Source organism: Lissotriton vulgaris, unplaced genomic scaffold (genome assembly GCF_964263255.1).
Source record: "Lissotriton vulgaris unplaced genomic scaffold, aLisVul1.2 SCAFFOLD_595, whole genome shotgun sequence".
In the NCBI taxonomy this organism is placed as follows: Eukaryota; Metazoa; Chordata; class Amphibia; order Caudata; family Salamandridae; genus Lissotriton; species Lissotriton vulgaris.
In genome coordinates, this window is record NW_028241900.1 from 655,089 (window position 1) to 680,665 (window position 25,577).

The 25,577-nt window shown below is 39.7% G+C and overlaps 20 non-coding genes across 20 annotated transcripts; all 20 read left to right on the forward strand.

Annotated features, from left to right (window-relative positions):
* The first annotated feature begins 603 nt into the window (after nt 1-603).
* Nucleotides 604-675, forward strand: TRNAP-UGG (transfer RNA proline (anticodon UGG)). The gene has a single exon. It is a non-coding gene; the product is annotated as a tRNA-Pro (tRNA).
* A 300-nt stretch (nt 676-975) lies between these two features.
* On the forward strand, nt 976-1,048 carry TRNAV-CAC (transfer RNA valine (anticodon CAC)). Its single transcript has one exon. It is a non-coding gene; the product is annotated as a tRNA-Val (tRNA).
* Nucleotides 1,049-3,189: 2,141 nt separating this feature from the next.
* On the forward strand, nt 3,190-3,261 carry TRNAP-UGG (transfer RNA proline (anticodon UGG)). Its single transcript has one exon. It is a non-coding gene; the product is annotated as a tRNA-Pro (tRNA).
* A 300-nt stretch (nt 3,262-3,561) lies between these two features.
* TRNAV-CAC (transfer RNA valine (anticodon CAC)) lies at nt 3,562-3,634 on the forward strand. Its single transcript has one exon. It is a non-coding gene; the product is annotated as a tRNA-Val (tRNA).
* A 2,129-nt stretch (nt 3,635-5,763) lies between these two features.
* Nucleotides 5,764-5,835, forward strand: TRNAP-UGG (transfer RNA proline (anticodon UGG)). Its single transcript has one exon. It is a non-coding gene; the product is annotated as a tRNA-Pro (tRNA).
* A 300-nt stretch (nt 5,836-6,135) lies between these two features.
* On the forward strand, nt 6,136-6,208 carry TRNAV-CAC (transfer RNA valine (anticodon CAC)). The gene has a single exon. It is a non-coding gene; the product is annotated as a tRNA-Val (tRNA).
* Nucleotides 6,209-8,363: 2,155 nt separating this feature from the next.
* On the forward strand, nt 8,364-8,435 carry TRNAP-UGG (transfer RNA proline (anticodon UGG)). Its single transcript has one exon. It is a non-coding gene; the product is annotated as a tRNA-Pro (tRNA).
* A 300-nt stretch (nt 8,436-8,735) lies between these two features.
* On the forward strand, nt 8,736-8,808 carry TRNAV-CAC (transfer RNA valine (anticodon CAC)). The gene has a single exon. It is a non-coding gene; the product is annotated as a tRNA-Val (tRNA).
* A 2,173-nt stretch (nt 8,809-10,981) lies between these two features.
* On the forward strand, nt 10,982-11,053 carry TRNAP-UGG (transfer RNA proline (anticodon UGG)). Its single transcript has one exon. It is a non-coding gene; the product is annotated as a tRNA-Pro (tRNA).
* Nucleotides 11,054-11,353: 300 nt separating this feature from the next.
* TRNAV-CAC (transfer RNA valine (anticodon CAC)) lies at nt 11,354-11,426 on the forward strand. Its single transcript has one exon. It is a non-coding gene; the product is annotated as a tRNA-Val (tRNA).
* Nucleotides 11,427-13,691: 2,265 nt separating this feature from the next.
* Nucleotides 13,692-13,763, forward strand: TRNAP-UGG (transfer RNA proline (anticodon UGG)). Its single transcript has one exon. It is a non-coding gene; the product is annotated as a tRNA-Pro (tRNA).
* Nucleotides 13,764-14,063: 300 nt separating this feature from the next.
* On the forward strand, nt 14,064-14,136 carry TRNAV-CAC (transfer RNA valine (anticodon CAC)). Its single transcript has one exon. It is a non-coding gene; the product is annotated as a tRNA-Val (tRNA).
* A 2,175-nt stretch (nt 14,137-16,311) lies between these two features.
* Nucleotides 16,312-16,383, forward strand: TRNAP-UGG (transfer RNA proline (anticodon UGG)). Its single transcript has one exon. It is a non-coding gene; the product is annotated as a tRNA-Pro (tRNA).
* A 300-nt stretch (nt 16,384-16,683) lies between these two features.
* Nucleotides 16,684-16,756, forward strand: TRNAV-CAC (transfer RNA valine (anticodon CAC)). Its single transcript has one exon. It is a non-coding gene; the product is annotated as a tRNA-Val (tRNA).
* Nucleotides 16,757-18,915: 2,159 nt separating this feature from the next.
* TRNAP-UGG (transfer RNA proline (anticodon UGG)) lies at nt 18,916-18,987 on the forward strand. The gene has a single exon. It is a non-coding gene; the product is annotated as a tRNA-Pro (tRNA).
* A 300-nt stretch (nt 18,988-19,287) lies between these two features.
* On the forward strand, nt 19,288-19,360 carry TRNAV-CAC (transfer RNA valine (anticodon CAC)). Its single transcript has one exon. It is a non-coding gene; the product is annotated as a tRNA-Val (tRNA).
* A 2,155-nt stretch (nt 19,361-21,515) lies between these two features.
* TRNAP-UGG (transfer RNA proline (anticodon UGG)) lies at nt 21,516-21,587 on the forward strand. Its single transcript has one exon. It is a non-coding gene; the product is annotated as a tRNA-Pro (tRNA).
* Nucleotides 21,588-21,887: 300 nt separating this feature from the next.
* On the forward strand, nt 21,888-21,960 carry TRNAV-CAC (transfer RNA valine (anticodon CAC)). Its single transcript has one exon. It is a non-coding gene; the product is annotated as a tRNA-Val (tRNA).
* Nucleotides 21,961-24,113: 2,153 nt separating this feature from the next.
* Nucleotides 24,114-24,185, forward strand: TRNAP-UGG (transfer RNA proline (anticodon UGG)). Its single transcript has one exon. It is a non-coding gene; the product is annotated as a tRNA-Pro (tRNA).
* Nucleotides 24,186-24,485: 300 nt separating this feature from the next.
* TRNAV-CAC (transfer RNA valine (anticodon CAC)) lies at nt 24,486-24,558 on the forward strand. The gene has a single exon. It is a non-coding gene; the product is annotated as a tRNA-Val (tRNA).
* The last annotated feature ends 1,019 nt before the right edge of the window (nt 24,559-25,577 follow it).

The following is a 25,577-nucleotide window of genomic DNA, read 5'->3' on the forward strand; positions in this document are numbered from 1 at the left end:
CCACCCTAAAAAGGAAGGGACAGCCATTTGGACCCTTTCCACCTTTTCTATATCTCGCCTGATCGAGCCTGATCGAGCGCTGATTGAGCAGATTAGCACATGTACTTCTCATTTTGGGAAGGTATTGCTTAGCTTGCTACCAGCAGCTCAGTTATGTTATGATGTTAGAGGCTTGCATGGAATGCTTTAGTCCTGCATTAGGCCGTTTTTATTGCTACTTGCATTCAAGGGAAAGATAATTAGCCAGAATCTGTGGCCCAGTTATTCACCTTGGCATTCCGATTTGCATAAAGGGAATAAGCATTTTAGAGAAAATGCAACATGTGTTTCTTATGTTGCTATGAACAGCTTTTTATTCTTTCTCTTTAGGGTCTAGCCAATGCAGAAATAGATAAATAAGTGCTGACTTTCTGTAAGACGTGTCCAATGCTGGGACAAAATAAAAGGGGACACTTATAAATGATAGTGATATCATTTGAGAAAGGGTAAGTTGACACTGAATTTCATGTATATTCACAGACCAAGCATGAAAAAGTCCCCAGCATGATTTTCATTGCGTGCTTAGAGCTGGTATTAGCTTTTCAGAGGTGCGGGCCTTTCGAAGGCTCGTTGGTCTAGGGGTATGATTCTCGCTTTGGGTGCGAGAGGTCCCGGGTTCAAATCCCGGACGAGCCCTTTCATTGGTGCTTTTTTAAAGTAGTATTGCAGTATGCATTTCAAAGCCAATATCAATTTTCTCTTTGCAGTAGTGGATGAATATTTGCTAGAGTCTCATGCTTTTAACCTTGCCCTGCCTGAGCAAATAGGAAACATTTCTCTTTAAGCATTTTGCAAAAATGCTGAACTTGCATGGCATATACAAGCGTTCGGCTAGGGCTGTCTGGGAAGGTTGCATGAAAGAAATCTAAAACCAGAGGCCCTTGGAATAGCCTGTTTTGAGAAGTTTCATCACAGAAGAATCAACTGTAGACATCTGTTTCTGTAGTGTAGTGGTTATCACGTTCGCCTCACACGCGAAAGGTCCCCGGTTCGAAACCGGGCAGAAACAGTTGTTATATTGTCTTGGCTGCAATGTTGAGAGGTGCCGTTTTGCCATGAAATTGTCCAGGCCCTGAAGATGGTTTCATGCAGACTCGTTCCAAGAAAGTGAATTCTCTTAAAAACACAAAAGTAATTGGCATGTGGATGTATCTGTTGATTCACAGACCTCGCTTTGAAAAGAGCCCTGCATTCTGTTCATTGCTCACCTAGAACACGCATTAACTTTGGGAATTGTTGGCACCAACAGGCATCTTAGTTTAGTGGAGTGTTTCTGGTGTTTAAGTGCAGAAGCCCTGGGCTCAATTCCTCGGTGACCCTTCTCAAGGTGATGATACAAATGCATCGTCACCTTTACGTTTAATGTCAGAATTGTTTATTTCTATTTGGTGGTGTATGAATGCTTGCAATAGTATGTTGATTTTTTCTAGCCTTGAATGAATAAAAGCAAATCACTCCTCTTTATGTATTTTTCTAATACATTGATATTTGCATCTCCTTTCCTAGCCTGCATTTTTCATTATCTTACAGGCTGTATATAATAAGTATCAATTCAGGGGCCCTTCTTCTACTCAATTCACAACTGTTCTATCCCGGCATTGATAAGCAATCTACATCTGCTTCTGTTGTGTATTGGTTATCATGTTTACCTGACGTGTGAAAGCCCCATGTTTGACAGTGCGCGTTAACAAAGAGACCAATGATTTTTATTAAAAGTTGTCATGTGTTTTTGTTACCTTGCACCGGCCAAAAAGTGCCGGAAATGACTTCATTTGCAGTCACTTGAAAAGTAGGGATTCTCAAATAAATGGTAAGAGGTTGGAACAAATCTAAAGGAATGCATGGCATATCTATATGTATGTGTACGCAGGTATCCATATATAAAGATAGATAGATAGATAGATAGATAGATAGATAGATAGATAGATAGATAGATAGATAGATAGATAGATAGATAGATAGATAGATAGATAGATAGATAGATAGATAGATAGATAGATAGATAGATAGATAGATAGATAGATAGATAGATAGATAGATAGATATTGGGAGAGAGAGAGCGTTACTATAAACTGAGACTTTATTTTCCATCAAGCTGTCTTTCCTTTCCTTCAGGAGCAGAATGTTCTGATCATCAGCGCTCCAGAATCTAGTGCTTGGTTGGCAAGCATCACACATTGTGATGTGTTAGCTAAGAGTTCCATGTCGTTCAGACTCATATATTCCTCTGTAGTTGTACCTTGGTGATTCAACAAAATGTGGCATCATAAGCAGCATTCTACTGCCATAGACTGGGCAGAAAAAACATTTAGAATTTCACTGAAAAAGAAAAAAAGCATACTTAGGCAGAGCTTTCTGGACAGTAAGGACATTAGAGTAAGTGATGAATAAGCACTGCTTTTGTTAATTTACATAGGCAGAACAGAGACTGCTGGGAAAAGCCTGAAATTAAAGGCCCAGAAAATGCCTGCTTCTGGATAGAACACTAAGAAGGGTTGAAAGTTTTTTCTCTGACCCTGGCCACTCTTACAAGCAATCCTATGATAGTCAGAAGGACCCACCCTAAAAAGGAAGGGACAGCCATTTGGACCCTTTCCACCTTTTCTATATCTCGCCTGATCGAGCGCTGATTGAGCGGATTAGCACATGTACTTCTCATTTTGGGAAGGTATTGCTTAGCTTGCTACCAGCAGCTCAGTTATGTTATGATGTTAGAGGCTTGCATGGAATGCTTTAGTCCTGCATTAGGCCGTTTTTATTGCTACTTGCATTCAAGGGAAAGATAATTAGCCAGAATCTGTGGCCCAGTTATTCACCTTGGCATTCCGATTTGCACAAAGGGAATAAGCATTTGAGAGAAAATGCAACATGTGTTTCTTATGTTGCTATGAACAGCTTTTTATTCTTTCTCTTTAGGGTCTAGCCAATGCAGAAATAGATAAATAAGTGCTGACTTTCTGTAAGACGTGTCCAATGCTGGGACAAAATAAAAGGGGACACTTATAAATGATAGTGATATCATTTGAGAAAGGGTAAGTTGACACTGAATTTCATGTATATTCACAGACCAAGCATGAAAAAGTCCCCAGCATGATCTTCATTGCGTGCTTAGAGCTGGTATTAGCTTTTCAGAGGTGCGGGCCTTTCGAAGGCTCGTTGGTCTAGGGGTATGATTCTCGCTTTGGGTGCGAGAGGTCCCGGGTTCAAATCCCGGACGAGCCCTTTCATTGGTGCTTTTTTAAAGTAGTATTGCAGTATGCATTTCAAAGCCAATATCAATTTTCTCTTTGCAGTAGTGGATGAATATTTGCTAGAGTCTCATGCTTTTAACCTTGCCCTGCCTGAGCAAATAGGAAACATTTCTCTTTAAGCATTTTGCAAAAATGCTGAACTTGCATGGCATATACAAGCGTTCGGCTAGGGCTGTCTGGGAAGGTTGCATGAAAGAAATCTAAAACCAGAGGCCCTTGGAATAGCCTGTTTTGAGAAGTTTCATCACAGAAGAATCAACTGTAGACATCTGTTTCTGTAGTGTAGTGGTTATCACGTTCGCCTCACACGCGAAAGGTCCCCGGTTCGAAACCGGGCAGAAACAGTTGTTATATTGTCTTGGCTGCAATGTTGAGAGGTGCCGTTTTGCCATGAAATTGTCCAGGCCCTGAAGATGGTTTCATGCAGACTCGTTCCAAGAAAGTGAATTCTCTTAAAAACACTAAAGTAATTGGCATGTGGATGTATCTGTTGATTCACAGACCTCGCTTTGAAAAGAGCCCTGCATTCTGTTCATTGCTCACCTAGAACACGCATTAACTTTGGGAATTGTTGGCACCAACAGGCATCTTAGTTTAGTGGAGTGTTTCTGGTGTTTAAGTGCAGAAGCCCTGGGCTCAATTCCTCGGTGACCCTTCTCAAGGTGATGATACAAATGCATCGTCACCTTTACGTTTAATGTCAGAATTGTTTATTTCTATTTGGTGGTGTATGAATGCTTGCAATAGTATGTTGATTTTTTCTAGCCTTGAATGAATAAAAGCAAATCACTCCTCTTTATGTATTTTTCTAATACATTGATATTTGCATCTCCTTTCCTAGCCTGCATTTTTCATTATCTTACAGGCTGTATATAATAAGTATCAATTCAGGGGCCCTTCTTCTACTCAATTCACAACTGTTCTATCCCGGCATTGATAAGCAATCTACATCTGCTTCTGTTGTGTATTGGTTATCATGTTTACCTGACGTGTGAAAGCCCCATGTTTGACAGTGCGCGTTAACAAAGAGACCAATGATTTTTATTAAAAGTTGTCATGTGTTTTTGTTACCTTGCACCGGCCAAAAAGTGCCGGAAATGACTTCATTTGCAGTCACTTGAAAAGTAGGGATTCTCAAATAAATGGTAAGAGGTTGGAACAAATCTAAAGGAATGCATGGCATATCTATATGTATGTGTACGCAGGTATCCATATATAGATAGATAGATAGATAGATAGATAGATAGATAGATAGATAGATAGATAGATAGATAGATAGATAGATAGATAGATAGATAGATAGATAGATAGATAGATAGATAGATAGATAGATAGATAGATAGATAGATAGATAGATATTGGGAGAGAGAGAGCGTTACTATAAACTGAGACTTTATTTTCCATCAAGCTGTCTTTCCTTTCCTTCAGGAGCAGAATGTTCTGATCATCAGCGCTCCAGAATCTAGTGCTTGGTTGGCAAGCATCACACATTGTGATGTGTTAGCTAAGAGTTCCAAGTCGTTCAGACTCATATATTCCTCTGTAGTTGTACCTTGGTGATTCAACAAAATGTGGCATCATAAGCAGCATTCTACTGCCATAGACTGGGCAGAAAAAACATTTAGAATTTCACTGAAAAAGAAAAAAAGCATACTTAGGCAGAGCTTTCTGGACAGTAAGGACATTAGAGTAAGTGATGAATAAGCACTGCTTTTGTTAATTTACATAGGCAGAACAGAGACTGCTGGGAAAAGCCTGAAATTAAAGGCACAGAAAATGCCTGCTTCTGGATAGAACACTAAGAAGGGTTGAAAGTTTTTTCTCTGACCCTGGCCACTCTTACAAGCAATCCTATGATAGTCAGAAGGACCCACCCTAAAAAGGAAGGGACAGCCATTTGGACCCTTTCCACCTTTTCTATATCTCGCCTGATCGAGCCTGATCGAGCGCTGATTGAGCGGATTAGCACATGTACTTCTCATTTTGGGAAGGTATTGCTTAGCTTGCTACCAGCAGCTCAGTTATGTTATGATGTTAGAGGCTTGCATGGAATGCTTTAGTCCTGCATTAGGCCGTTTTTATTGCTACTTGCATTCAAGGGAAAGATAATTAGCCAGAATCTGTGGCCCAGTTATTCACCTTGGCATTCCGATTTGCATAAAGGGAATAAGCATTTGAGAGAAAATGCAACATGTGTTTCTTATGTTGCTATGAACAGCTTTTTATTCTTTCTCTTTAGGGTCTAGCCAATGCAGAAATAGATAAATAAGTGCTGACTTTCTGTAAGACGTGTCCAATGCTGGGACAAAATAAAAGGGGACACTTATAAATGATAGTGATATCATTTGAGAAAGGGTAAGTTGACACTGAATTTCATGTATATTCACAGACCAAGCATGAAAAAGTCCCCAGCATGATCTTCATTGCGTGCTTAGAGCTGGTATTAGCTTTTCAGAGGTGCGGGCCTTTCGAAGGCTCGTTGGTCTAGGGGTATGATTCTCGCTTTGGGTGCGAGAGGTCCCGGGTTCAAATCCCGGACGAGCCCTTTCATTGGTGCTTTTTTAAAGTAGTATTGCAGTATGCATTTCAAAGCCAATATCAATTTTCTCTTTGCAGTAGTGGATGAATATTTGCTAGAGTCTCATGCTTTTAACCTTGCCCTGCCTGAGCAAATAGGAAACATTTCTCTTTAAGCATTTTGCAAAAATGCTGAACTTGCATGGCATATACAAGCGTTCGGCTAGGGCTGTCTGGGAAGGTTGCATGAAAGAAATCTAAAACCAGAGGCCCTTGGAATAGCCTGTTTTGAGAAGTTTCATCACAGAAGAATCAACTGTAGACATCTGTTTCTGTAGTGTAGTGGTTATCACGTTCGCCTCACACGCGAAAGGTCCCTGGTTCGAAACCGGGCAGAAACAGTTGTTATATTGTCTTGGCTGCAATGTTGAGAGGTGCCGTTTTGCCATGAAATTGTCCAGGCCCTGAAGATGGTTTCATGCAGACTCGTTCCAAGAAAGTGAATTCTCTTAAAAACACTAAAGTAATTGGCATGTGGATGTATCTGTTGATTCACAGACCTCGCTTTGAAAAGAGCCCTGCATTCTGTTCATTGCTCACCTAGAACACGCATTAACTTTGGGAATTGTTGGCACCAACAGGCATCTTAGTTTAGTGGAGTGTTTCTGGTGTTTAAGTGCAGAAGCCCTGGGCTCAATTCCTCGGTGACCCTTCTCAAGGTGATGATACAAATGCATCGTCACCTTTACGTTTAATGTCAGAATTGTTTATTTCTATTTGGTGGTGTATGAATGCTTGCAATAGTATGTTGATTTTTTCTAGCCTTGAATGAATAAAAGCAAATCACTCCTCTTTATGTATTTTTCTAATACATTGATATTTGCATCTCCTTTCCTAGCCTGCATTTTTCATTATCTTACAGGCTGTATATAATAAGTATCAATTCAGGGGCCCTTCTTCTACTCAATTCACAACTGTTCTATCCCGGCATTGATAAGCAATCTACATCTGCTTCTGTTGTGTATTGGTTATCATGTTTACCTGACGTGTGAAAGCCCCATGTTTGACAGTGCGCGTTAACAAAGAGACCAATGATTTTTATTAAAAGTTGTCATGTGTTTTTGTTACCTTGCACCGGCCAAAAAGTGCCGGAAATGACTTCATTTGCAGTCACTTGAAAAGTAGGGATTCTCAAATAAATGGTAAGAGGTTGGAACAAATCTAAAGGAATGCATGGCATATCTATATGTATGTGTACGCAGGTATCCATATATAAAGATAGATAGATAGATAGATAGATAGATAGATAGATAGATAGATAGATAGATAGATAGATAGATAGATAGATAGATAGATAGATAGATAGATAGATAGATAGATAGATAGATAGATAGATAGATAGATAGATAGATAGATAGATAGATAGATAGATAGATAGATATTGGGAGAGAGAGAGCGTTACTATAAACTGAGACTTTATTTTCCATCAAGCTGTCTTTCCTTTCCTTCAGGAGCAGAATGTTCTGATCATCAGCGCTCCAGAATCTAGTGCTTGGTTGGCAAGCATCACACATTGTGATGTGTTAGCTAAGAGTTCCATGTCGTTCAGACTCATATATTCCTCTGTAGTTGTACCTTGGTGATTCAACAAAATGTGGCATCATAAGCAGCATTCTACTGCCATAGACTGGGCAGAAAAAACATTTAGAATTTCACTGAAAAAGAAAAAAAGCATACTTAGGCAGAGCTTTCTGGACAGTAAGGACATTAGAGTAAGTGATGAATAAGCACTGCTTTTGTTAATTTACATAGGCAGAACAGAGACTGCTGGGAAAAGCCTGAAATTAAAGGCACAGAAAATGCCTGCTTCTGGATAGAACACTAAGAAGGGTTGAAAGTTTTTTCTCTGACCCTGGCCACTCTTACAAGCAATCCTATGATAGTCAGAAGGACCCACCCTAAAAAGGAAGGGACAGCCATTTGGACCCTTTCCACCTTTTCTATATCTCGCCTGATCGAGCCTGATCGAGCGCTGATTGAGCGGATTAGCACATGTACTTCTCATTTTGGGAAGGTATTGCTTAGCTTGCTACCAGCAGCTCAGTTATGTTATGATGTTAGAGGCTTGCATGGAATGCTTTAGTCCTGCATTAGGCCGTTTTTATTGCTACTTGCATTCAAGGGAAAGATAATTAGCCAGAATCTGTGGCCCAGTTATTCACCTTGGCATTCCGATTTGCATAAAGGGAATAAGCATTTGAGAGAAAATGCAACATGTGTTTCTTATGTTGCTATGAACAGCTTTTTATTCTTTCTCTTTAGGGTCTAGCCAATGCAGAAATAGATAAATAAGTGCTGACTTTCTGTAAGACGTGTCCAATGCTGGGACAAAATAAAAGGGGACACTTATAAATGATAGTGATATCATTTGAGAAAGGGTAAGTTGACACTGAATTTCATGTATATTCACAGACCAAGCATGAAAAAGTCCCCAGCATGATTTTCATTGCGTGCTTAGAGCTGGTATTAGCTTTTCAGAGGTGCAGGCCTTTCGAAGGCTCGTTGGTCTAGGGGTATGATTCTCGCTTTGGGTGCGAGAGGTCCCGGGTTCAAATCCCGGACGAGCCCTTTCATTGGTGCTTTTTTAAAGTAGTATTGCAGTATGCATTTCAAAGCCAATATCAATTTTCTCTTTGCAGTAGTGGATGAATATTTGCTAGAGTCTCATGCTTTTAACCTTGCCCTGCCTGAGCAAATAGGAAACATTTCTCTTTAAGCATTTTGCAAAAATGCTGAACTTGCATGGCATATACAAGCGTTCGGCTAGGGCTGTCTGGGAAGGTTGCATGAAAGAAATCTAAAACCAGAGGCCCTTGGAATAGCCTGTTTTGAGAAGTTTCATCACAGAAGAATCAACTGTAGACATCTGTTTCTGTAGTGTAGTGGTTATCACGTTCGCCTCACACGCGAAAGTTCCCCGGTTCGAAACCGGGCAGAAACAGTTTTTATATTGTCTTGGCTGCAATGTTGAGAGGTGCCGTTTTGCCATGAAATTGTCCAGGCCCTGAAGATGGTTTCATGCAGACTCGTTCCAAGAAAGTGAATTCTCTTAAAAACACTAAAGTAATTGGCATGTGGATGTATCTGTTGATTCACAGACCTCGCTTTGAAAAGAGCCCTGCATTCTGTTCATTGCTCACCTAGAACACGCATTAACTTTGGGAATTGTTGGCACCAACAGGCATCTTAGTTTAGTGGAGTGTTTCTGGTGTTTAAGTGCAGAAGCCCTGGGCTCAATTCCTCGGTGACCCTTCTCAAGGTGATGATACAAATGCATCGTCACCTTTACGTTTAATGTCAGAATTGTTTATTTCTATTTGGTGGTGTATGAATGCTTGCAATAGTATGTTGATTTTTTCTAGCCTTGAATGAATAAAAGCAAATCACTCCTCTTTATGTATTTTTCTAATACATTGATATTTGCATCTCCTTTCCTAGCCTGCATTTTTCATTATCTTACAGGCTGTATATAATAAGTATCAATTCAGGGGCCCTTCTTCTACTCAATTCACAACTGTTCTATCCCGGCATTGATAAGCAATCTACATCTGCTTCTGTTGTGTATTGGTTATCATGTTTACCTGACGTGTGAAAGCCCCATGTTTGACAGTGCGCGTTAACAAAGAGACCAATGATTTTTATTAAAAGTTGTCATGTGTTTTTGTTACCTTGCACCGGCCAAAAAGTGCCGGAAATGACTTCATTTGCAGTCACTTGAAAAGTAGGGATTCTCAAATAAATGGTAAGAGGTTGGAACAAATCTAAAGGAATGCATGGCATATCTATATGTATGTGTACGCAGGTATCCATATATAAAGATAGATAGATAGATAGATAGATAGATAGATAGATAGATAGATAGATAGATAGATAGATAGATAGATAGATAGATAGATAGATAGATAGATAGATAGATAGATAGATAGATAGATAGATAGATAGATAGATAGATAGATAGATAGATAGATAGATAGATAGATAGATAGATAGATAGATAGATAGATAGATATTGGGAGAGAGAGAGCGTTACTATAAACTGAGACTTTATTTTCCATCAAGCTGTCTTTCCTTTCCTTCAGGAGCAGAATGTTCTGATCATCAGCGCTCCAGAATCTAGTGCTTGGTTGGCAAGCATCACACATTGTGATGTGTTAGCTAAGAGTTCCATGTCGTTCAGACTCATATATTCCTCTGTAGTTGAACCTTGGTGATTCAACAAAATGTGGCATCATAAGCAGCATTCTACTGCCATAGACTGGGCAGAAAAAACATTTAGAATTTCACTGAAAAAGAAAAAAAGCATACTTAGGCAGAGCTTTCTGGACAGTAAGGACATTAGAGTAAGTGATGAATAAGCACTGCTTTTGTTAATTTACATAGGCAGAACAGAGACTGCTGGGAAAAGCCTGAAATTAAAGGCCCAGAAAATGCCTGCTTCTGGATAGAACACTAAGAAGGGTTGAAAGTTTTTTCTCTGACCCTGGCCACTCTTACAAGCAATCCTATGATAGTCAGAAGGACCCACACTAAAAAGGAAGGGACAGCCATTTGGACCCTTTCCACCTTTTCTATATCTCGCCTGATCGAGCGCTGATTGAGCGGATTAGCACATGTACTTCTCATTTTGGGAAGGTATTGCTTAGCTTGCTACCAGCAGCTCAGTTATGTTATGATGTTAGAGGCTTGCATGGAATGCTTTAGTCCTGCATTAGGCCGTTTTTATTGCTACTTGCATTCAAGGGAAAGATAATTAGCCAGAATCTGTGGCCCAGTTATTCACCTTGGCATTCCGATTTGCACAAAGGGAATAAGCATTTGAGAGAAAATGCAACATGTGTTTCTTATGTTGCTATGAACAGCTTTTTATTCTTTCTCTTTAGGGTCTAGCCAATGCAGAAATAGATAAATAAGTGCTGACTTTCTGTAAGACGTGTCCAATGCTGGGACAAAATAAAAGGGGACACTTATAAATGATAGTGATATCATTTGAGAAAGGGTAAGTTGACACTGAATTTCATGTATATTCACAGACCAAGCATGAAAAAGTCCCCAGCATGATCTTCATTGCGTGCTTAGAGCTGGTATTAGCTTTTCAGAGGTGCGGGCCTTTCGAAGGCTCGTTGGTCTAGGGGTATGATTCTCGCTTTGGGTGCGAGAGGTCCCGGGTTCAAATCCCGGACGAGCCCTTTCATTGGTGCTTTTTTAAAGTAGTATTGCAGTATGCATTTCAAAGCCAATATCAATTTTCTCTTTGCAGTAGTGGATGAATATTTGCTAGAGTCTCATGCTTTTAACCTTGCCCTGCCTGAGCAAATAGGAAACATTTCTCTTTAAGCATTTTGCAAAAATGCTGAACTTGCATGGCATATACAAGCGTTCAGCTAGGGCTGTCTGGGAAGGTTGCATGAAAGAAATCTAAAACCAGAGGCCCTTGGAATAGCCTGTTTTGAGAAGTTTCATCACAGAAGAATCAACTGTAGACATCTGTTTCTGAGGTGTAGTGGTTATCACGTTCGCCTCACACGCGAAAGGTCCCCGGTTCGAAACCGGGCAGAAACAGTTGTTATATTGTCTTGGCTGCAATGTTGAGAGGTGCCGTTTTGCCATGAAATTGTCCAGGCCCTGAAGATGGTTTCATGCAGACTCGTTCCAAGAAAGTGAATACTCTTAAAAACACTAAAGTAATTGGCATGTGGATGTATCTGTTGATTCACAGACCTCGCTTTGAAAAGAGCCCTGCATTCTGTTCATTGCTCACCTAGAACACGCATTAACTTTGGGAATTGTTGGCACCAACAGGCATCTTAGTTTAGTGGAGTGTTTCTGGTGTTTAAGTGCAGAAGCCCTGGGCTCAATTCCTCGGTGACCCTTCTCAAGGTGATGATACAAATGCATCGTCACCTTTACGTTTAATGTCAGAATTGTTTATTTCTATTTGGTGGTGTATGAATGCTTGCAATAGTATGTTGATTTTTTCTAGCCTTGAATGAATAAAAGCAAATCACTCCTCTTTATGTATTTTTCTAATACATTGATATTTGCATCTCCTTTCCTAGCCTGCATTTTTCATTATCTTACAGGCTGTATATAATAAGTATCAATTCAGGGGCCCTTCTTCTACTCAATTCACAACTGTTCTATCCCGGCATTGATAAGCAATCTACATCTGCTTCTGTTGTGTATTGGTTATCATGTTTACCTGACGTGTGAAAGCCCCATGTTTGACAGTGCGCGTTAACAAAGAGACCAATGATTTTTATTAAAAGTTGTCATGTGTTTTTGTTACCTTGCACCGGCCAAAAAGTGCCGGAAATGACTTCATTTGCAGTCACTTGAAAAGTAGGGATTCTCAAATAAATGGTAAGAGGTTGGAACAAATCTAAAGGAATGCATGGCATATCTATATGTATGTGTACGCAGGTATCCATATATAAAGATAGATAGATAGATAGATAGATAGATAGATAGATAGATAGATAGATAGATAGATAGATAGATAGATAGATAGATAGATAGATAGATCGATCGATAGATAGATAGATAGATAGATAGATAGATAGATAGATAGATAGATAGATAGATAGATAGATAGATAGATAGATAGATAGATAGATAGATAGATAGATAGATAGATAGATAGATAGATAGATAGATAGATAGATAGATAGATAGATAGATAGATAGATAGATAGATAGATAGATAGATAGATAGATAGATATTGGGAGAGAGAGAGCGTTACTATAAACTGAGACTTTATTTTCCATCAAGCTGTCTTTCCTTTCCTTCAGGAGCAGAATGTTCTGATCATCAGCGCTCCAGAATCTAGTGCTTGGTTGGCAAGCATCACACATTGTGATGTGTTAGCTAAGAGTTCCATGTCGTTCAGACTCATATATTCCTCTGTAGTTGTACCTTGGTGATTCAACAAAATGTGGCATCATAAGCAGCATTCTACTGCCATAGACTGGGCAGAAAAAACATTTAGAATTTCACTGAAAAAGAAAAAAAGCATACTTAGGCAGAGCTTTCTGGACAGTAAGGACATTAGAGTAAGTGATGAATAAGCACTGCTTTTGTTAATTTACATAGGCAGAACAGAGACTGCTGGGAAAAGCCTGAAATTAAAGGCCCAGAAAATGCCTGCTTCTGGATAGAACACTAAGAAGGGTTGAAAGTTTTTTCTCTGACCCTGGCCACTCTTACAAGCAATCCTATGATAGTCAGAAGGACCCACCCTAAAAAGGAAGGGACAGCCATTTGGACCCTTTCCACCTTTTCTATATCTCGCCTGATCGAGCGCTGATTGAGCGGATTAGCACATGTACTTCTCATTTTGGGAAGGTATTGCTTAGCTTGCTACCAGCAGCTCAGTTATGTTATGATGTTAGAGGCTTGCATGGAATGCTTTAGTCCTGCATTAGGCCGTTTTTATTGCTACTTGCATTCAAGGGAAAGATAATTAGCCAGAATCTGTGGCCCAGTTATTCACCTTGGCATTCCGATTTGCACAAAGGGAATAAGCATTTGAGAGAAAATGCAACATGTGTTTCTTATGTTGCTATGAACAGCTTTTTATTCTTTCTCTTTAGGGTCTAGCCAATGCAGAAATAGATAAATAAGTGCTGACTTTCTGTAAGACGTGTCCAATGCTGGGACAAAATAAAAGGGGACACTTATAAATGATAGTGATATCATTTGAGAAAGGGTAAGTTGACACTGAATTTCATGTATATTCACAGACCAAGCATGAAAAAGTCCCCAGCATGATCTTCATTGCGTGCTTAGAGCTGGTATTAGCTTTTCAGAGGTGCGGGCCTTTCGAAGGCTCGTTGGTCTAGGGGTATGATTCTCGCTTTGGGTGCGAGAGGTCCCGGGTTCAAATCCCGGACGAGCCCTTTCATTGGTGCTTTTTTAAAGTAGTATTGCAGTATGCATTTCAAAGCCAATATCAATTTTCTCTTTGCAGTAGTGGATGAATATTTGCTAGAGTCTCATGCTTTTAACCTTGCCCTGCCTGAGCAAATAGGAAACATTTCTCTTTAAGCATTTTGCAAAAATGCTGAACTTGCATGGCATATACAAGCGTTCGGCTAGGGCTGTCTGGGAAGGTTGCATGAAAGAAATCTAAAACCAGAGGCCCTTGGAATAGCCTGTTTTGAGAAGTTTCATCACAGAAGAATCAACTGTAGACATCTGTTTCTGTAGTGTAGTGGTTATCACGTTCGCCTCACACGCGAAAGGTCCCTGGTTCGACACCGGGCAGAAACAGTTGTTATATTGTCTTGGCTGCAATGTTGAGAGGTGCCGTTTTGCCATGAAATTGTCCAGGCCCTGAAGATGGTTTCATGCAGACTCGTTCCAAGAAAGTGAATTCTCTTAAAAACACTAAAGTAATTGGCATGTGGATGTATCTGTTGATTCACAGACCTCGCTTTGAAAAGAGCCCTGCATTCTGTTCATTGCTCACCTAGAACACGCATTAACTTTGGGAATTGTTGGCACCAACAGGCATCTTAGTTTAGTGGAGTGTTTCTGGTGTTTAAGTGCAGAAGCCCTGGGCTCAATTCCTCGGTGACCCTTCTCAAGGTGATGATACAAATGCATCGTCACCTTTACGTTTAATGTCAGAATTGTTTATTTCTATTTGGTGGTGTATGAATGCTTGCAATAGTATGTTGATTTTTTCTAGCCTTGAATGAATAAAAGCAAATCACTCCTCTTTATGTATTTTTCTAATACATTGATATTTGCATCTCCTTTCCTAGCCTGCATTTTTCATTATCTTACAGGCTGTATATAATAAGTATCAATTCAGGGGCCCTTCTTCTACTCAATTCACAACTGTTCTATCCCGGCATTGATAAGCAATCTACATCTGCTTCTGTTGTGTATTGGTTATCATGTTTACCTGACGTGTAAAAGCCCCATGTTTGACAGTGCGCGTTAACAAAGAGACCAATGATTTTTATTAAAAGTTGTCATGTGTTTTTGTTACCTTGCACCGGCCAAAAAGTGCCGGAAATGACTTCATTTGCAGTCACTTGAAAAGTAGGGATTCTCAAATAAATGGTAAGAGGTTGGAACAAATCTAAAGGAATGCATGGCATATCTATATGTATGTGTACGCAGGTATCCATATATAAAGATAGATAGATAGATAGATAGATAGATAGATAGATAGATAGATAGATAGATAGATAGATAGATAGATAGATAGATAGATAGATAGATAGATAGATAGATAGATAGATAGATAGATAGATAGATAGATAGATAGATAGATAGATAGATAGATAGATAGATAGATAGATAGATAGATAGATAGATATTGGGAGAGAGAGAGCGTTACTATAAACTGAGACTTTATTTTCCATCAAGCTGTCTTTCCTTTCCTTCAGGAGCAGAATGTTCTGATCATCAGCGCTCCAGAATCTAGTGCTTGGTTGGCAAGCATCACACATTGTGATGTGTTAGCTAAGAGTTCCATGTCGTTCAGACTCATATATTCCTCTGTAGTTGTACCTTGGTGATTCAACAAAATGTGGCATCATAATCAGCATTCTACTGCCATAGACTGGGCAGAAAAAACATTTAGAATTTCACTGAAAAAGAAAAAAAGCATACTTAGGCAGAGCTTTCTGGACAGTAAGGACATTAGAGTAAGTGATGAATAAGCACTGCTTTTGTTAATTTACATAGGCAGAACAGAGACTGCTGGGAAAAGCCTGAAATTAAAGGCACAGAAAATGCCTGCTTCTGGATAGAACACTAAGAAGGGTTGAAAGTTTTTTCTCTGACCCTGGCCACTCTTACAAGCAATCCTATGATAGTCAGAAGGACCCACCCTAAAAAGGAAGGGACAGCCATTTGGACCCTTTCCACCTTTTCTATATCTCGCCTGATCGAGCCTGATCGAGCGCTGATTGAGCGGATTAGCACATGTACTTCTCATTTTGGGAAGGTATTGCTTAGCTTGCTACCAGCAGCTCAGTTATGTTATGATGTTAGAGGCTTGCATGGAATGCTTTAGTCCTGCATTAGGCCGTTTTTATTGCTACTTGCATTCAAGGGAAAGATAATTAGCCAGAATCTGTGGCCCAGTTATTCACCTTGGCATTCCGATTTGCATAAAGGGAATAAGCATTTGAGAGAAAATGCAACATGTGTTTCTTATGTTGCTATGAACAGCTTTTTATTCTTTCTCTTTAGGGTCTAGCCAATGCAGAAATAGATAAATAAGTGCTGACTTTCTGTAAGACGTGTCCAATGCTGGGACAAAATAAAAGGGGACACTTATAAATGATAGTGATATCATTTGAGAAAGGGTAAGTTGACACTGAATTTCATGTATATTCACAGACCAAGCATGAAAAAGTCCCCAGCATGATTTTCATTGCGTGCTTAGAGCTGGTATTAGCTTTTCAGAGGTGCGGGCCTTTCGAAGGCTCGTTGGTCTAGGGGTATGATTCTCGCTTTGGGTGCGAGAGGTCCCGGGTTCAAATCCCGGACGAGCCCTTTCATTGGTGCTTTTTTAAAGTAGTATTGCAGTATGCATTTCAAAGCCAATATCAATTTTCTCTTTGCAGTAGTGGATGAATATTTGCTAGAGTCTCATGCTTTTAACCTTGCCCTGCCTGAGCAAATAGGAAACATTTCTCTTTAAGCATTTTGCAAAAATGCTGAACTTGCATGGCATATACAAGCGTTCGGCTAGGGCTGTCTGGGAAGGTTGCATGAAAGAAATCTAAAACCAGAGGCCCTTGGAATAGCCTGTTTTGAGAAGTTTCATCACAGAAGAATCAACTGTAGACATCTGTTTCTGTAGTGTAGTGGTTATCACGTTCGCCTCACACGCGAAAGGTCCCCGGTTCGAAACCGGGCAGAAACAGTTTTTATATTGTCTTGGCTGCAATGTTGAGAGGTGCCGTTTTGCCATGAAATTGTCCAGGCCCTGAAGATGGTTTCATGCAGACTCGTTCCAAGAAAGTGAATTCTCTTAAAAACACTAAAGTAATTGGCATGTGGATGTATCTGTTGATTCACAGACCTCGCTTTGAAAAGAGCCCTGCATTCTGTTCATTGCTCACCTAGAACACGCATTAACTTTGGGAATTGTTGGCACCAACAGGCATCTTAGTTTAGTGGAGTGTTTCTGGTGTTTAAGTGCAGAAGCCCTGGGCTCAATTCCTCGGTGACCCTTCTCAAGGTGATGATACAAATGCATCGTCACCTTTACGTTTAATGTCAGAATTGTTTATTTCTATTTGGTGGTGTATGAATGCTTGCAATAGTATGTTGATTTTTTCTAGCCTTGAATGAATAAAAGCAAATCACTCCTCTTTATGTATTTTTCTAATACATTGATATTTGCATCTCCTTTCCTAGCCTGCATTTTTCATTATCTTACAGGCTGTATATAATAAGTATCAATTCAGGGGCCCTTCTTCTACTCAATTCACAACTGTTCTATCCCGGCATTGATAAGCAATCTACATCTGCTTCTGTTGTGTATTGGTTATCATGTTTACCTGACGTGTGAAAGCCCCATGTTTGACAGTGCGCGTTAACAAAGAGACCAATGATTTTTATTAAAAGTTGTCATGTGTTTTTGTTACCTTGCACCGGCCAAAAAGTGCCGGAAATGACTTCATTTGCAGTCACTTGAAAAGTAGGGATTCTCAAATAAATGGTAAGAGGTTGGAACAAATCTAAAGGAATGCATGGCATATCTATATGTATGTGTACGCAGGTATCCATATATAAAGATAGATAGATAGATAGATAGATAGATAGATAGATAGATAGATAGATAGATAGATAGATAGATAGATAGATAGATAGATAGATAGATAGATAGATAGATAGATAGATAGATAGATAGATAGATAGATAGATAGATAGATAGATAGATAGATAGATAGATAGATAGATATTGGGAGAGAGAGAGCGTTACTATAAACTGAGACTTTATTTTCCATCAAGCTGTCTTTCCTTTCCTTCAGGAGCAGAATGTTCTGATCATCAGCGCTCCAGAATCTAGTGCTTGGTTGGCAAGCATCACACATTGTGATGTGTTAGCTAAGAGTTCCATGTCGTTCAGACTCATATATTCCTCTGTAGTTGTACCTTGGTGATTCAACAAAATGTGGCATCATAAGCAGCATTCTACTGCCATAGACTGGGCAGAAAAAACATTTAGAATTTCACTGAAAAAGAAAAAAAGCATACTTAGGCAGAGCTTTCTGGACAGTAAGGACATTAGAGTAAGTGATGAATAAGCACTGCTTTTGTTAATTTACATAGGCAGAACAGAGACTGCTGGGAAAAGCCTGAAATTAAAGGCACAGAAAATGCCTGCTTCTGGATAGAACACTAAGAAGGGTTGAAAGTTTTTTCTCTGACCCTGGCCACTCTTACAAGCAATCCTATGATAGTCAGAAGGACCCACCCTAAAAAGGAAGGGACAGCCATTTGGACCCTTTCCACCTTTTCTATATCTCGCCTGATCGAGCCTGATCGAGCGCTGATTGAGCGGATTAGCACATGTACTTCTCATTTTGGGAAGGTATTGCTTAGCTTGCTACCAGCAGCTCAGTTATGTTATGATGTTAGAGGCTTGCATGGAATGCTTTAGTCCTGCATTAGGCCGTTTTTATTGCTACTTGCATTCAAGGGAAAGATAATTAGCCAGAATCTGTGGCCCAGTTATTCACCTTGGCATTCCGATTTGCATAAAGGGAATAAGCATTTGAGAGAAAATGCAACATGTGTTTCTTATGTTGCTATGAACAGCTTTTTATTCTTTCTCTTTAGGGTCTAGCCAATGCAGAAATAGATAAATAAGTGCTGACTTTCTGTAAGACGTGTCCAATGCTGGGACAAAATAAAAGGGGACACTTATAAATGATAGTGATATCATTTGAGAAAGGGTAAGTTGACACTGAATTTCATGTATATTCACAGACCAAGCATGAAAAAGTCCCCAGCATGATCTTCATTGCGTGCTTAGAGCTGGTATTAGCTTTTCAGAGGTGCGGGCCTTTCGAAGGCTCGTTGGTCTAGGGGTATGATTCTCGCTTTGGGTGCGAGAGGTCCCGGGTTCAAATCCCGGACGAGCCCTTTCATTGGTGCTTTTTTAAAGTAGTATTGCAGTATGCATTTCAAAGCCAATATCAATTTTCTCTTTGCAGTAGTGGATGAATATTTGCTAGAGTCTCATGCTTTTAACCTTGCCCTGCCTGAGCAAATAGGAAACATTTCTCTTTAAGCATTTTGCAAAAATGCTGAACTTGCATGGCATATACAAGCGTTCGGCTAGGGCTGTCTGGGAAGGTTGCATGAAAGAAATCTAAAACCAGAGGCCCTTGGAATAGCCTGTTTTGAGAAGTTTCATCACAGAAGAATCAACTGTAGACATCTGTTTCTGTAGTGTAGTGGTTATCACGTTCGCCTCACACGCGAAAGGTCCCTGGTTCGAAACCGGGCAGAAACAGTTGTTATATTGTCTTGGCTGCAATGTTGAGAGGTGCCGTTTTGCCATGAAATTGTCCAGGCCCTGAAGATGGTTTCATGCAGACTCGTTCCAAGAAAGTGAATTCTCTTAAAAACACTAAAGTAATTGGCATGTGGATGTATCTGTTGATTCACAGACCTCGCTTTGAAAAGAGCCCTGCATTCTGTTCATTGCTCACCTAGAACACGCATTAACTTTGGGAATTGTTGGCACCAACAGGCATCTTAGTTTAGTGGAGTGTTTCTGGTGTTTAAGTGCAGAAGCCCTGGGCTCAATTCCTCGGTGACCCTTCTCAAGGTGATGATACAAATGCATCGTCACCTTTACGTTTAATGTCAGAATTGTTTATTTCTATTTGGTGGTGTATGAATGCTTGCAATAGTATGTTGATTTTTTCTAGCCTTGAATGAATAAAAGCAAATCACTCCTCTTTATGTATTTTTCTAATACATTGATATTTGCATCTCCTTTCCTAGCCTGCATTTTTCATTATCTTACAGGCTGTATATAATAAGTATCAATTCAGGGGCCCTTCTTCTACTCAATTCACAACTGTTCTATCCCGGCATTGATAAGCAATCTACATCTGCTTCTGTTGTGTATTGGTTATCATGTTTACCTGACGTGTGAAAGCCCCATGTTTGACAGTGCGCGTTAACAAAGAGACCAATGATTTTTATTAAAAGTTGTCATGTGTTTTTGTTACCTTGCACCGGCCAAAAAGTGCCGGAAATGACTTCATTTGCAGTCACTTGAAAAGTAGGGATTCTCAAATAAATGGTAAGAGGTTGGAACAAATCTAAAGGAATGCATGGCATATCTATATGTATGTGTACGCAGGTATCCATATATAAAGATAGATAGATAGATAGATAGATAGATAGATAGATAGATAGATAGATAGATAGATAGATAGATAGATAGATAGATAGATAGATAGATAGATAGATAGATAGATAGATAGATAGATAGATAGATAGATAGATAGATAGATAGATAGATAGATAGATAGATAGATATTGGGAGAGAGAGAGCGTTACTATAAACTGAGACTTTATTTTCCATCAAGCTGTCTTTCCTTTCCTTCAGGAGCAGAATGTTCTGATCATCAGCGCTCCAGAATCTAGTGCTTGGTTGGCAAGCATCACACATTGTGATGTGTTAGCTAAGAGTTCCATGTCGTTCAGACTCATATATTCCTCTGTAGTTGTACCTTGGTGATTCAACAAAATGTGGCATCATAAGCAGCATTCTACTGCCATAGACTGGGCAGAAAAAACATTTAGAATTTCACTGAAAAAGAAAAAAAGCATACTTAGGCAGAGCTTTCTGGACAGTAAGGACATTAGAGTAAGTGATGAATAAGCACTGCTTTTGTTAATTTACATAGGCAGAACAGAGACTGCTGGGAAAAGCCTGAAATTAAAGGCACAGAAAATGCCTGCTTCTGGATAGAACACTAAGAAGGGTTGAAAGTTTTTTCTCTGACCCTGGCCACTCTTACAAGCAATCCTATGATAGTCAGAAGGACCCACCCTAAAAAGGAAGGGACAGCCATTTGGACCCTTTCCACCTTTTCTATATCTCGCCTGATCGAGCCTGATCGAGCGCTGATTGAGCGGATTAGCACATGTACTTCTCATTTTGGGAAGGTATTGCTTAGCTTGCTACCAGCAGCTCAGTTATGTTATGATGTTAGAGGCTTGCATGGAATGCTTTAGTCCTGCATTAGGCCGTTTTTATTGCTACTTGCATTCAAGGGAAAGATAATTAGCCAGAATCTGTGGCCCAGTTATTCACCTTGGCATTCCGATTTGCATAAAGGGAATAAGCATTTGAGAGAAAATGCAACATGTGTTTCTTATGTTGCTATGAACAGCTTTTTATTCTTTCTCTTTAGGGTCTAGCCAATGCAGAAATAGATAAATAAGTGCTGACTTTCTGTAAGACGTGTCCAATGCTGGGACAAAATAAAAGGGGACACTTATAAATGATAGTGATATCATTTGAGAAAGGGTAAGTTGACACTGAATTTCATGTATATTCACAGACCAAGCATGAAAAAGTCCCCAGCATGATTTTCATTGCGTGCTTAGAGCTGGTATTAGCTTTTCAGAGGTGCGGGCCTTTCGAAGGCTCGTTGGTCTAGGGGTATGATTCTCGCTTTGGGTGCGAGAGGTCCCGGGTTCAAATCCCGGACGAGCCCTTTCATTGGTGCTTTTTTAAAGTAGTATTGCAGTATGCATTTCAAAGCCAATATCAATTTTCTCTTTGCAGTAGTGGATGAATATTTGCTAGAGTCTCATGCTTTTAACCTTGCCCTGCCTGAGCAAATAGGAAACATTTCTCTTTAAGCATTTTGCAAAAATGCTGAACTTGCATGGCATATACAAGCGTTCGGCTAGGGCTGTCTGGGAAGGTTGCATGAAAGAAATCTAAAACCAGAGGCCCTTGGAATAGCCTGTTTTGAGAAGTTTCATCACAGAAGAATCAACTGTAGACATCTGTTTCTGTAGTGTAGTGGTTATCACGTTCGCCTCACACGCGAAAGTTCCCCGGTTCGAAACCGGGCAGAAACAGTTTTTATATTGTCTTGGCTGCAATGTTGAGAGGTGCCGTTTTGCCATGAAATTGTCCAGGCCCTGAAGATGGTTTCATGCAGACTCGTTCCAAGAAAGTGAATTCTCTTAAAAACACTAAAGTAATTGGCATGTGGATGTATCTGTTGATTCACAGACCTCGCTTTGAAAAGAGCCCTGCATTCTGTTCATTGCTCACCTAGAACACGCATTAACTTTGGGAATTGTTGGCACCAACAGGCATCTTAGTTTAGTGGAGTGTTTCTGGTGTTTAAGTGCAGAAGCCCTGGGCTCAATTCCTCGGTGACCCTTCTCAAGGTGATGATACAAATGCATCGTCACCTTTACGTTTAATGTCAGAATTGTTTATTTCTATTTGGTGGTGTATGAATGCTTGCAATAGTATGTTGATTTTTTCTAGCCTTGAATGAATAAAAGCAAATCACTCCTCTTTATGTATTTTTCTAATACATTGATATTTGCATCTCCTTTCCTAGCCTGCATTTTTCATTATCTTACAGGCTGTATATAATAAGTATCAATTCAGGGGCCCTTCTTCTACTCAATTCACAACTGTTCTATCCCGGCATTGATAAGCAATCTACATCTGCTTCTGTTGTGTATTGGTTATCATGTTTACCTGACGTGTGAAAGCCCCATGTTTGACAGTGCGCGTTAACAAAGAGACCAATGATTTTTATTAAAAGTTGTCATGTGTTTTTGTTACCTTGCACCGGCCAAAAAGTGCCGGAAATGACTTCATTTGCAGTCACTTGAAAAGTAGGGATTCTCAAATAAATGGTAAGAGGTTGGAACAAATCTAAAGGAATGCATGGCATATCTATATGTATGTGTACGCAGGTATCCATATATAAAGATAGATAGATAGATAGATAGATAGATAGATAGATAGATAGATAGATAGATAGATAGATAGATAGATAGATAGATAGATAGATAGATAGATAGATAGATAGATAGATAGATAGATAGATAGATAGATAGATAGATAGATAGATAGATAGATAGATAGATAGATAGATAGATATTGGGAGAGAGAGAGCGTTACTATAAACTGAGACTTTATTTTCCATCAAGCTGTCTTTCCTTTCCTTCAGGAGCAGAATGTTCTGATCATCAGCGCTCCAGAATCTAGTGCTTGGTTGGCAAGCATCACACATTGTGATGTGTTAGCTAAGAGTTCCATGTCGTTCAGACTCATATATTCCTCTGTAGTTGTACCTTGGTGATTCAACAAAATGTGGCATCATAAGCAGCATTCTACTGCCATAGACTGGGCAGAAAAAACATTTAGAATTTCACTGAAAAAGAAAAAAAGCATACTTAGGCAGAGCTTTCTGGACAGTAAGGACATTAGAGTAAGTGATGAATAAGCACTGCTTTTGTTAATTTACATAGGCAGAACAGAGACTGCTGGGAAAAGCCTGAAATTAAAGGCCCAGAAAATGCCTGCTTCTGGATAGAACACTAAGAAGGGTTGAAAGTTTTTTCTCTGACCCTGGCCACTCTTACAAGCAATCCTATGATAGTCAGAAGGACCCACACTAAAAAGGAAGGGACAGCCATTTGGACCCTTTCCACCTTTTCTATATCTCGCCTGATCGAGCGCTGATTGAGCGGATTAGCACATGTACTTCTCATTTTGGGAAGGTATTGCTTAGCTTGCTACCAGCAGCTCAGTTATGTTATGATGTTAGAGGCTTGCATGGAATGCTTTAGTCCTGCATTAGGCCGTTTTTATTGCTACTTGCATTCAAGGGAAAGATAATTAGCCAGAATCTGTGGCCCAGTTATTCACCTTGGCATTCCGATTTGCACAAAGGGAATAAGCATTTGAGAGAAAATGCAACATGTGTTTCTTATGTTGCTATGAACAGCTTTTTATTCTTTCTCTTTAGGGTCTAGCCAATGCAGAAATAGATAAATAAGTGCTGACTTTCTGTAAGACGTGTCCAATGCTGGGACAAAATAAAAGGGGACACTTATAAATGATAGTGATATCATTTGAGAAAGGGTAAGTTGACACTGAATTTCATGTATATTCACAGACCAAGCATGAAAAAGTCCCCAGCATGATCTTCATTGCGTGCTTAGAGCTGGTATTAGCTTTTCAGAGGTGCGGGCCTTTCGAAGGCTCGTTGGTCTAGGGGTATGATTCTCGCTTTGGGTGCGAGAGGTCCCGGGTTCAAATCCCGGACGAGCCCTTTCATTGGTGCTTTTTTAAAGTAGTATTGCAGTATGCATTTCAAAGCCAATATCAATTTTCTCTTTGCAGTAGTGGATGAATATTTGCTAGAGTCTCATGCTTTTAACCTTGCCCTGCCTGAGCAAATAGGAAACATTTCTCTTTAAGCATTTTGCAAAAATGCTGAACTTGCATGGCATATACAAGCGTTCAGCTAGGGCTGTCTGGGAAGGTTGCATGAAAGAAATCTAAAACCAGAGGCCCTTGGAATAGCCTGTTTTGAGAAGTTTCATCACAGAAGAATCAACTGTAGACATCTGTTTCTGAGGTGTAGTGGTTATCACGTTCGCCTCACACGCGAAAGGTCCCCGGTTCGAAACCGGGCAGAAACAGTTGTTATATTGTCTTGGCTGCAATGTTGAGAGGTGCCGTTTTGCCATGAAATTGTCCAGGCCCTGAAGATGGTTTCATGCAGACTCGTTCCAAGAAAGTGAATACTCTTAAAAACACTAAAGTAATTGGCATGTGGATGTATCTGTTGATTCACAGACCTCGCTTTGAAAAGAGCCCTGCATTCTGTTCATTGCTCACCTAGAACACGCATTAACTTTGGGAATTGTTGGCACCAACAGGCATCTTAGTTTAGTGGAGTGTTTCTGGTGTTTAAGTGCAGAAGCCCTGGGCTCAATTCCTCGGTGACCCTTCTCAAGGTGATGATACAAATGCATCGTCACCTTTACGTTTAATGTCAGAATTGTTTATTTCTATTTGGTGGTGTATGAATGCTTGCAATAGTATGTTGATTTTTTCTAGCCTTGAATGAATAAAAGCAAATCACTCCTCTTTATGTATTTTTCTAATACATTGATATTTGCATCTCCTTTCCTAGCCTGCATTTTTCATTATCTTACAGGCTGTATATAATAAGTATCAATTCAGGGGCCCTTCTTCTACTCAATTCACAACTGTTCTATCCCGGCATTGATAAGCAATCTACATCTGCTTCTGTTGTGTATTGGTTATCATGTTTACCTGACGTGTGAAAGCCCCATGTTTGACAGTGCGCGTTAACAAAGAGACCAATGATTTTTATTAAAAGTTGTCATGTGTTTTTGTTACCTTGCACCGGCCAAAAAGTGCCGGAAATGACTTCATTTGCAGTCACTTGAAAAGTAGGGATTCTCAAATAAATGGTAAGAGGTTGGAACAAATCTAAAGGAATGCATGGCATATCTATATGTATGTGTACGCAGGTATCCATATATAAAGATAGATAGATAGATAGATAGATAGATAGATAGATAGATAGATAGATAGATAGATAGATAGATAGATAGATAGATAGATAGATAGATAGATAGATCGATCGATAGATAGATAGATAGATAGATAGATAGATAGATAGATAGAT